Genomic DNA, 12,139 nt, shown 5'->3' on the forward strand with positions numbered 1-12,139 from the left:
TATCTCGTTCAATTGTTCGCTCAAGTACGAGTCTAACCATGTGAATATGTGATCTAAAGTCGAACATGGGAAGACACCATCTGATTACCAGACAATTATGTAAGTTGTTAACAAATGTGAGAGAAATCACTAATAATGATAATGATCCTCAAGGTACTGCAATACATTCTACATGGTGTGAATGGATGATTTGATGTTGAACACCATACAAAGTCTTTCAGTCAAAGGCCATTGATGTCAACCTATCGTTGGAAGCGAGAAACCTGTCATTGATGCATGCAAGCCTCAAGGTACTAGAAGGGTGTTTCTAAGTCAACTTCTTGGATAATGTGTTGATGTCGACAAGAAGTGACTCGTCACAGGAGGGCCTTGATGTATCCCACATCAACGACACGAAACGAGTGTAGTGATTTTGGAGATGGAATTTGACTGATGACAAAAGGTTCAGGAATGGCGGTCATGAAAATGAAGGTCTATGGTACTATAAAGGATGACTTCTCTTGAACATATCGGCGACACTAAATGAATTGGCAGCATTGACCCAAAAACAAAGTAATGGATGGTGTGATAGACCATAGGTATGATAACCATCAAGCATATAACCCAACCCAAATAGTCTGAATGAATTGGCAGCATTGACCCAAAACCAAAAGTGATGGATGGTGTGATAGACCATAGGTATGATAGTCATCAAACAGATAACCCAACCCAAATAGTCACGGAGATGAAGTGAAAGTGTCATGTTCAAGAGCGACCTGCTACCATAAAGTAGTTTACCCCTTTTTCCCATTTTCCCCAGTCATTGCTGACCAGTACCTCTTTATTTTTAATCAAGCTTCAGGAGGATAACATATGTTTGTTGTATAATTCCACCCTTCGGGTGAATCCATCACTATGTGATGTTTTAACGAGTCTAGAGAAGGTGAAACTCGGTCTTGTCTATATGGACAAGTTTGTCACTATTTGATGTTTTAACGAGTTTAACGACAAAGATAACTCGGTCCTTTTCATGTTTAGAGAGTTTGAAAAGGGACAAAAAGAAAACTCCACAAGTTCTTTTTCGTAAATTAATCTCTTAAGCCCAAAAAAGCATAAAATAATACAAGAGAGATATCATTTCCAATTCATTAACGAGCTAGAAAGGACAAGCGCTCGACAATCTTTTCATGTTTAGAGAGTCTGAAAATAGCTTAAATAGGACTCCATTTTGAGGAACGAGTGGTTTCTAGGATAGCAACTGGTTCCGGTGATGTTGGAACTTCTCAAAACATGTTGATTTATGTGAAGAGGCTGGCTAATAAGACCACTCATTGCAAATGTTCCTCAAAAAGGGTAAAACAACCAAGCGAAAGCTTATGATCGACCAAAGGGATGGTGGCAATGGGAAGAAAACAACCAAGGCTCATCTAATGAAAAAGGTTGATAGAATGGAAATCACGAGGGTTAAAATGGAAATGGGTTCATTTTTACACAAGTTTGAACCATATGGAACTATGCTTGGATTCAGTTTCATGTTTACACAAGCTTGAAATGAAAAACTATTCTTGGATTCAGTTTCATTTTTACACAAGCTTGAAATGAAAAACTATGCTTGGATTCAGTTTCATTTTTACACAAGCTTGAAACGAAAAACTATGCTTGATATTGGTTTACATGCCCCCAGCATGATGAAAGGGAGAGTCTCCTGTAACCATATGGAAGTTGCTACGATGAAGCAGGACGGTTATCCAATACCTTCCTGGCTTCGTCCAGATAGGGAGAAAGGTGAATGGGGTGATTCCCTTCACATAACCTATAGGGAAACTTAACTTTACCACTAGGTGCATGCCCTTAAGCTTCATTACATTCACCTAAGTAGACTACTCATGGCTATTAGGTGGATGGAATGAAGGTTCATTTACGAGATCAAGTGAAAGACTCCACTGGGATTTTGTGCGATCTAATCAAAGACTCAAATTGGAACTTTTCTCCAGGGGACCTTGTTTCATTTTTTAATGAGCTTGACATAAGACAAGGAACTCTGCTCAAATTCCTTGTTAAAAAAGAAAGCTAAGCGCAAATCTGAATTATTTTTCAAAGCGACATTACTAACAAGTTTCTTTTCAAGACAAAATGAAGACAATGACGACACTTTGCGATTTGGAATTGAAAACTTGCTTTCGACACTTGAAAAACTATTAATTCAAATAAAATACAAGAGTTACAGTGTAATCAACTATCAAGAACAATCGGATTCTCTTCTATGATTGAAAACGACACTTGCGACACTTTCAAATCAAGAAATGACAGTACAATTACGCTACTTCTTTGTAAAAGAGAACTGAAAATGGCTCAAAATACATAAAAACATTTACAGTCCTTTGCACAATGGAGGCAGAATAATGGCAAGGAAGGGGGTTTCAATAGAGGTGTACTAACTACAGGTAGCAAAACTCCTGAATAGAGCTGAAAAGAGTGAACACAGAAACCAAAATTTAAGAGCAGAAAAGGCGTTGTCTGATCAGCGCACCTGTAACACAGGGAAAAAGAGATGCAGTGCACCTACTACACTCGGGAAGTGCGATGCATCCAGAATCCAAAGAAGAGACAGTGTGATGGACCATGGACAAGACTTTAATTGGGTTCTGGGTCACAGTTTGCAGCTCAGTTCAGGGGTTTAGGCCTAGTAAGTGGTAATCAGTAAATCAATCACAGGGGTAGATCTAAAGAGGTTACTAGAGCCACCACAAGGGCAATTAGAGAGCTTGTAAATCGATTGTTCAGTTCATAAACAAACCCCGGAGATAGACTGAAGCAGCATTGATCTACTTTGCACTCGCATAGCAAATGCAGTTCGAAGGCTAGATGGCTTGACTTCAAGCTCCGTCTGTAAGTTTATAAAGTAAACAAATGTAGATAAACAAACAATCTATTTGCTCCCTAGTGGAGTCGCCATTTTGTTATCGAGAAATCTAGTATCTATGCAGAGCTTCTAGTCCCACTAAGGCTAGTAGCTACCTTAGAAACAAACAAACTAAAACCACTTTCGTTTTCCTTTATGAGAAATAGATAAGAGGGGAATAAAGGAGACCAACCTCTGTCTTGCGCTTGGTTCCTTGCTTGATTCCTCTCCCTTCTGATAGATCTTTGCCACGAGCTTCCATCTACCCAGCTTCAAAGAGCACCTGTAGAATCAAAGCAGCATAACACTATCCAAGAACATAGATCTATTATCATAAACAATATAGGACTAGATATATATTGACCACACAAATGCATATATCATTAATCATACAAGAATGTGGAGGAAAACTTGAATAGCTTTATTGATAATCAAGAATAGCAAAGAGGATTACAACCAATTGCTCTGACCTAGTGTCATCCTCTCAACAAGAAAGCCCTTCTTCACCTCATGAAAAGCTTAGATCACCCAACACTATGATGTTACACCAAGAAACCAGCAGCACTTCCTTACAAGATACAAAATTCTAGCCCCTGGATCTCTGGGATGAGGGATCCATATATAGATGTTTGCAAGGGGGTGAGTCAGCTTTTAAGATTTGATTAGTGTCCTCTCTCTGATAGTTCTTGATTCCACTTGGAGATTGATGATCTCTTACTCATCCTTGGGCGAATGCAAAGAGGCAAGTGTCACAGGAGAAGTTTCTGGAAGATTCCATGATCCTCCACCTTGCAGATTAACCCTGCTATTTGTCCACTCTTGCCCATCGCACCCCATAGAAGGGTTTTTCAAGATGCATCACACCCCTCGTGTGTATTTAGGTGGGATGCAGCGCACTTTGACCATGGAGCAGGTGAGATGGTCTAGTTTTGACCAGTTCTGAGTAGTTTTTCATGGAGAACTTCTGGGAGAAGATGTAATCAGTTGACCTTGTTCTTTTAGAGGTTGGAACAACACTTTTAGGGACTTAAGAGCCCTTGGTTTATGGACATTTATGATTGGGGTTGCAGTGCCCAAAAATGTCTATAACACCTGGGCCTTTTCAACGACCTCCTTTTTCCTCTTTTCGACCAGTTGCGCCATCTTTAGCTTGGCCTCATCCTTCTTATTCTACGCAGCAGACTTACTTCCATCCACCACCAAGTCTGTGGTAGTGTGCAACTCCACTGACCATTGATCAAGCACCACATCGATGGCTTTATCTGTGGCTAGATACGGCAAGTCGTACCATTTCTGCAGAGGGTCCTTCCACGCCCTAATTGATACTAGATGGAAATAAACTTTAAACTCGGCATAGCCCTATAGGTTGGCATACACCGTGGGAGACAATCATGGCTTGCGATTGATGGCCATCCTAATATTCATTTCCATCAAGATCCAGAAGGTCTTTCTATCCCAAACTCGTTGTGCATCCTTGGTCGCCCATAGCGAAGCGTACTTCGTTGCTTCAGGAAGGTCTGGCATGACTAAAGGGAATTGGCTCTGCTCTGGTAGCTCCCACTCTACTAGCACAATCGACAACAAGAGCCATGCATAGTGGAATGTCTTTCTTCTCTCTTGTACTTCACAGAAGTTCGCTATGAACTCTCTGCGAAGGTAGTCCAACCAATTAAACTAGACTCCTTCCGCGCACTGCTATGCGAGCATGACGACAGGCGCCGACACCTCATTAGCGTGGCACTTCCGCATCACCTTCCCTGCAAGGATTTTCATTGCTACCTTCACAACAAGGTTGTAGATGCTAGAGATAGTGTACCCATGAGGTTTCTTCACTAGCTTGAATTTCTCCTTCATTGAATCTAGGAGAGCCTGCTCGCCACCCTTGCCGCCGAAGATCATTGCTGGATTCTCACCTATATACGGAAGGTGCGTTATTCAGTGAATTAACATATCTGTGATGGGTATCGACTCCTCCAGCCACATACACCCATCATGCACCAAGAACAGCAGCTGCTTGATGACCAAAACTATTACCGGGGTGCGTTATAGTGTGACACCCAGAGTAGGTTGAGAAACCATGCCTTCTCCACTCCTTTGAGCCACCTCCATGGCTCCAACATGTTCATTCTTGTATTTGTGTCTATGATGAAGCGCATCAACTACTCGGTTGCTAGGTGTGGGAACTTCTCGTGGTCTATTAAGTCCCACTCTTCCAGCTTTAGTATTGGCACTTGGGCCAAGCGTGGATCGTTGAAAGCAATTTCATCTAGTAGTAGAGGGGTGTGCAAGGGAGTCTTACTCTCATCAATGTCCTTTGGGACCTTGGACTTAGGCTTGCATGGAGGGACATACCTTGGCAACCGTGTAATAGGGTCTGCACCCTGGGCTTCAACCTCCTCTACTTCCATTCCCACATCCTTATCATCCATCGAGATGTCTTTGATATCTTCTTCCTCAGCTTCTAGGTTTATAGCCTTGCCTTTCTCTTGTGCAATGGGCTTTGGTGGGTTTCGCCTTAGTGAGGCGCTCACCAGTATGGCAGGTGTTAGAGTCGATCTGGTCAGCCTTCCGTCAGCGATCAAAATTCCTCTTTTGCATTTCATTTTTAGGTGTCTCACTCGATTCACTCAATTGCATTCCGTTAGGGGACATCTCAATATCTGACAGAAGGGTCTTGTCATGTATCTATTGGCTTGTGTCTGATCACTAAATTTCATCAAAATTCATCGAATTCAATGTTTTAGTCATTCATAGTTATGGATGGTCTTTTGGTCCTCAAAGAGTTTTTTACAGCTTGGGTTTTGTCGATTTAGTCTTCAAAATGCCAAATAATACTAGCAGATGCATGAGAGGTTCCAAATCAGTTTCCATTGCAAAATCCCATCGTCAATAATGCTTGAGAATGATTCTTCTTTAAAACTCTGTTTTGAAGAAGAAATCGTCAAATTTGTTTTTTGTAATGAATATGTAATTCTCAAAGCTCCTTCATGTTGTGAAATTTTTCAAGCGCAACCCTGGTCTCCTTTGCCGAATCCGATGATAGCTATCCTGCACAAAAATACCAATGTTTCGTCATCAGTTCAACAAATCAAATGGAAACAAAATCAGAGTTTATATTAAAAGGTGAAGGTGCCAAAGTTATGTAAATATTATGAAAATGGGTGTCATGGGCCAAAATTACAAAAGCTCTTGGTTTATGAGCTATTCCTTCATTGGATAAGCCCATTTGCAAAAGACAAGTAGAGCCAAGCGATCTTGGTGAGTGAGAGGAAAATTTGGGCGAAAATTTGCTGCAAGCACTAAGCGCGACGCACTGAGCAGGAGGCACGGCACACTGGTGAGGCGCGGCGCACTGGCCCTCAACATACAGTACATTTTTCCTCTGGCGTAGTGCATTGGGTATGCTGCACGGCGCATACAATTAAAAGGCCCGAAACTACTAACCTTTGCTCCAAATCGCCCAGAACTTGCACGGATTTGACCGGTCTTTAGCTGTTGAAAATTCACTAAAAGCACGGATCTACCATGAAACATATGGATGTCAAATGAATATCAATGACATGGAAGTTGTCTTGGCAGTCATGAAAAGTGCTGGATATACAGAGGTTGTAGATACACCAGAGAATGTCGAAATCATCTTCATCAACACATGTGCGATTCGAGAAAATGTTGAACAAAAGGTGTGGTAGAGGCTCAACTATTTCTGGTTTTTAAAGAGAGAGTGGAAAAGCAATGTTAAAAAGGGACGAGCAAAGTCAGTTGTGCCTCTGAAGGTGGTTGTGCTGGGGTGCATGGCAGAATGCTTGAATGAAAAAATAATTGATTCAGACAAAATGGTTGATGTAGTTTGTGGGCCTAATGCTTACAGGGACTTGCCTCGCTTTCTAGAAGCTGTAGATTATGGTCAAAAGGGAGTTAATACACTTCTGTCCCTTGAAGAAACATATGCTAATATCAATCCAGTAAGAATTGCTAGTGATTCAGTTACAACATTTGTCTCCAAAATGCGTGGCTGTAACAATATGTGTTCATTATGCATTGTACCTTTTACACGAGGGAGAGAGAGGTCACAGCCAGTAGAGTCCATTGTGAGAGAGGTGGGAGAGCTTTGGGAGCAAGGTGTGAAAGAAGTAATGCTTCTTGGTCAGAATGTGAATAGTTATAATGATATCTCTATCCTTGACGGGAATGGTGCATTTCCTATAGGGATCAGTTGGGCTCTTAGTCAAGGCTTTTCTAGCGTATGCAAGATCAATGGAACATCTGTAAAAGCATTCATTTACCAGCACAGAGTGGGAGTATAGCTGTTCTTGAAAGAATGCGACGATGTTATACACGAGAAGCTTATCTGAATCTTGTAGAAAGAATACGGGATATTATTCCTGATGTTGGCTTAATTCCCCTGTGTTAAAGGAGAAATTGCAACTGGAAAATCTTAGTTTAGAATCATTTTTATTAAAAGACAGTTTTTATTCAAACGGCAAAAAGGAAGGTGAAAAGTCAAAGACCAAAAGCCAAAATTAGAACGAATAATATCTACCATGGCAGAGAGATAGGAACAGATTGCGTATTTTGTCCTCAGTCACGATTTCATAGGATCCATGCTATAGTTTTTCCTTTTAATTGGTCAATCAGAGAAATTCAAGTGGAGCGCTATTCTGTCTTCAGAACAGATGAATGGATCTTTTTCTATCTTTATAATTTCAGTTGAAACAGCTCCCTATTTTCATCGATCTGTTTTCCCACCTCTGAGTTTATTTATTGTATTGTAAATCATTTGTAAAGGGTCTGAGTTCTAGGAGAAGGTGTGGAAGAAAACTCAGTGCTTCTATGTATAGTTTGGCCAGGAAATTAATAAAATGATGCAGCTCTGATTCATGAGATTCATGTGGTATGATTTTAGCATATGTTCTTCTTTCTGTTTCATGTATCTTGTTATGTTTAACTATTCATTCATAACCATTTCCAGTTGAATGCTTTTAAGTAAGAAAGGTAGAATCCAGTTTGCTTTTTGCCTTGGGAAGGCATTCATGCTTTGTTTCTCTTCCTCTGTTTGAAAAGAATTCATTTACTATGTCCTTTTCAACCTCTCAACAGTCTTTCCACTCCATATTATTAAATTTTGATTGCTAAACCTCCTGCCTATCTTGCCTCATGAAATACTCTATGTCTTTGATTTAATTTCCAAGCTCTTGTTGTCCTTTGTCCCATACAACCCATAAAATTCAGTCATTCATTAAATTACCTCTTTCATATCTATTTACTAGCCTAAAATCAGTTCCCATTTTAAGTCATCTCAAGCCCCATTGAAACACTTTTCATTGAAATTAACCCAGAGAGAGCCCTCTCTTGTCCTCGTAGGGCTAGCTACGAGGATGAGCATGGTTTGATGTGGACCTAGAACCTTGCCTTTTAAGCCTAAGGAAAATCTAGGCTCTAACATAGTGGCGACCACACTGAGGAAGAAAATGGTTTGCTTGTTGATGTCATTGGTTTTATAAGCTACAGACGGATCCCGAAGTTATGCCAGGTAGCTTTCGAAACACTTTTGCTTTGCATTAGCGAAAGTAGATAAATGTTGCTTTAGTCGATCTCGGGTCTAGCTTGTGAACGTGACACTTAACTTATAAATCGCCCCAGTACATGTATCAAGTTCAGATCTGATTGTTGATGGTGGACAACGATCAGACATATGAAGGCTGAAACATTCACCTGGCGACTCCAACTCAACCCAGAGATTCCAGTGCTCACTGATCCATTCATGCAATGGTAGGGTATGTGGCAGACCCTGCACTTTGTGAAGTTGTAAAAGAAGTTAGAGATCAGTTAGTGGATTTTGAAATTGATGAAGCATTTTTCATTGCCATGTTTCAATGTTTGAAATCTCCGAAGTTTCCTCCTGAAGCTAAAACTAGTTTCTGTGAGTTACTTGTTGAAAGATTTGAGAAGGAGATTCAGTATTTAAACGATCAGATCCAATCATATGAATTCTGAGATCCCAAAAAGTTCTTGGAAACTCTCCCTCCTTCAAAACAAGAAACAATAGAGCTGCCCGTGGATATTTGCATTGATAGTGTGCAGCTGGAAGTATGTATTGCAGAGTTGGGGTAGCAAACAGAGTCTGGCTTTTGCGATCCTATTGCAACATACATGGAAATGTTTTTCAGTTTAAATGATAGATCAAATTATTTTTTACATAACCAGACTCATTACGTGCATGTATGGCTGCCAGCAATTACATCTGTGTCCTGGTGGAAACACTCTCAAGCAGCATCCTTGTCACAGTTACTTGAATGGTTGATCTGGCATTACAACATTACTTGATCTATTGGCTCTGCAGCAAAGTAGGGTAGATTTTGTAAATAAATAAGCAGCCAAAGGCAGCACTTCGTTCCCATTTCATTGCAGTTTTGGTTTCAGTTTGTCGAGTCAGTTTTTCAGTCATTTCAGTTTCACAATTGAGTCAAGTTTCAGTCAATAAATGAGTCAAAGTCTTGTGTTGTTTGTCAAAATAATGACTCCATAGCCCAATGGATGAAGGCACTGTCTGCTCTCCCAAAGATCTGCAGTTCTTGGCACTTCCAAGGAGCTACCATCCCCATTGGATCCAATGTTAGAGTCGGTCTGGTCAGCCCTCCGCCAGCGATCAAAATTCCTCTTTTGCATTCCATTTTTAGGTGTCTCACTCGATTCACTCAGTTGCATTCTGTTAGGGGACATCTCAATATCTGACGGAAGGGTCTTGTCATGTATCTGCTGGCTTGTGTCTGATCATTAAAGTTCATCAAAATTCATCGAAGTCAATGTTTCAGTCATTCATAGTCATGGATGGTCTTTTGGTCAGCAAAGAGTTTTTTAGAGTTTTTTAGGTCTAGGGTTTTGTCGATTTAGTCTTCAAAATGCCAAATAATACCAGCAGACACATGAGAGGTTCCAAATCAGTTTCCATTGCAAAATCCCATCGTCAATAATGCTTGAAAATGATTCTTCTTCAAAACTATGTTTTGAAGAAGAAATCGTCAAATTTGTTTTTTGTAATGAATATGTAATTGTCAAAGCTCCTTCATGTTGTGAAATTTTTCAAGCGCAACCCTGGTCTCCTTTGCCGAATCCAATGATAGCTATCCCTACACAAAAAGACCAAAGTTTCATCATCAGTTCAACAAATCAAATGGAAACAAAATCAGAGTTTGTATTAAAAGGTGAAGGTGCCAAAGTTCTGCAAATATTATGAAAACGGGTGTCATGGGCCAAAATTTCAAAAGCTCTTGGTTTATGAGCTATTCCTTCATTGGATAAGCTCATTTGCAAAAGACAAGCAGAGCCAAGTGATTTTTGTGAGTCAGAGGAAAATTTGGGTGAAAATTTGCTACAAGCACTAGGCGCGGCGCACTGAGCAGGAGGCACGGTGCACTGAGCAGGAGGCGCGACGCACTGGTGAGGCACGACGGATTGGGCCTCAACATATAATGCATTTTTCCTCTGGCGCGGCACATCCAGGAGGAGAGGCGCATTGGGTATGCTACGCGGCGCATACAGTCAAAAGGCCCGAAATTGCTAACCTTTGCTCCAAATCGCCCAGAACTTGCACGAATTTGACAGGTCTTTGGCTGTTGAAAATTCACTAAAAGCACAGATCTACCATGAAACATATGGATGTCAAATGAATATCAATGACATGGAAGTTGTCTTGGCAGTCATGAAAAGTGCTAGATATACAGAGGTTGTAGATACACCAGAGAATGCTGAAATCATCTTCATCAACACATGTGCGATTCGAGAAAATGCTGAACAAAAGGTGTGGCAGAGGCTCAACTATTTCTGGTTTTTAAAGAGAGAGTGGAAAAGCAACTTTAAAAAGGGATGAGCAAAGTCATTTGTGCCTCCGAAGGTGGTTTTGTTGGGGTGCATGGCAGAACGCTTGAATGAAAAAATAATTGATTCAGACAAAATGGTTGATGTAGTTTGTGGGCCTGATGCTTACAGGGACTTGCCTCGCTTGCTAGAAGCTGTAGATTATGGTCAAAAGGGAGTTAATACACTTCTGTCCCTTGAAGAAACATATGCTGATATCAGTCCAGTAAGAATTGCTAGCGATTCAGTTACAACATTTGTCTCCATAATGCGTGGCTGTAACAATATGTGTTCATTCTGCATTGTACCTTTTACACGAGGGAGAGAGAGGTCACGGCCAGTAGAGTCCATTGTGAGAGAGGTGGGAGAGCTTTGGGAGCAAGGTGTGAAAGAAGTAATGCTTCTTGGTCAGAATGTGAACAGTTATAATGATATCTCTATCCTTGACGGGAATGGTGCATTTCCTACAGGGATCAGTTGGGCTCTTAGTCAAGGCTTTTCCAGCGTATGCAAGATCAATGGAACATCTGTAAAAGCATTCATTTACCAGCACAGAGTGGGAGTATAACTGTTCTTGAAAGAATGCGACGATGTTATACACGAGAAGATTATCTGAATCTTGTAGAAAGAATACGGGATATTATTCCTGATGTTGGCTTAATTCCCCTGTGTTAAAGGAGAAATTGCAACTGGAAAATCTTAGTTTAGAATCATTTTTATTAAAAGACAGTTTTTATTCAAACGGAAAAAAGGAAGGTGAAAAGTCAAAGACCAAAAGCCAAAATTAGAACGAATAATATCTACCACGACAGAGAGATAGGAACAGATTGCCTATTTTGTCCTCAGTCACGATTTCATAGGATCCACGCTACAGTTTTTGCCTTTTAATTGGTCAATTAGAGAAATTCAAGTAGAGCATTGTTCTGTCTTCAGAACAGATGAATGGCTCTTTTTCTATCTTTATAATTTCAGTTGAAATAGCTCCCTATTTTCATCGATTTGTTTTCCCACCTCTGAGTTTATTTATTGTATTGTAAATCATTTGTAAAGGGTCTGAGTTCTAGGAGAAGGTGTGGAAGAAAACTCAACGCTTCGATGTACAGTTTGGCCAGGAAATTAATAAAATGATGCATCTCTGATTCATGAGATTCATGTGGTATGAGTTTAGCATATGTTCTTCTTTCTGTTTCATGTATCTTGTTATGTTTTACTATTCATTCATAACCATTTCCAGTTGAACGCTTTTAAGTAAGAAAGGTAGAATCCAGTTTGTTGCTCTGCCTTCGGAAGGCATTCATGCTTTGTGTCTCTTCTTCTGTTTGAAAAGGATTCATTTACTATGCCCTTTTCAACCTCTCAATTGTCTTTCCACTCTATATTATTAAATTTTGATTACTAAACCTC

General features: G+C 40.3%; 2 pseudogenes; both read left to right on the plus strand.

Annotated features, from left to right (window-relative positions):
• The first annotated feature begins 5,374 nt into the window (after positions 1 to 5,374).
• Positions 5,375 to 7,292, plus strand: LOC149224588 (CDK5RAP1-like protein pseudogene; annotated as a pseudogene).
• Positions 7,293 to 10,350: 3,058 nt separating this feature from the next.
• Positions 10,351 to 11,410, plus strand: LOC149224589 (CDK5RAP1-like protein pseudogene; annotated as a pseudogene).
• Positions 11,411 to 12,139: the final 729 nt, after the last annotated feature.

This window comes from Pinus tabuliformis, chromosome Q (genome assembly GCF_031772625.1).
Source record: "Pinus tabuliformis cultivar Carrire ecotype Pingquan chromosome Q, CPIR1, whole genome shotgun sequence".
Classification (NCBI taxonomy): Eukaryota; Viridiplantae; Streptophyta; class Pinopsida; order Pinales; family Pinaceae; genus Pinus; species Pinus tabuliformis.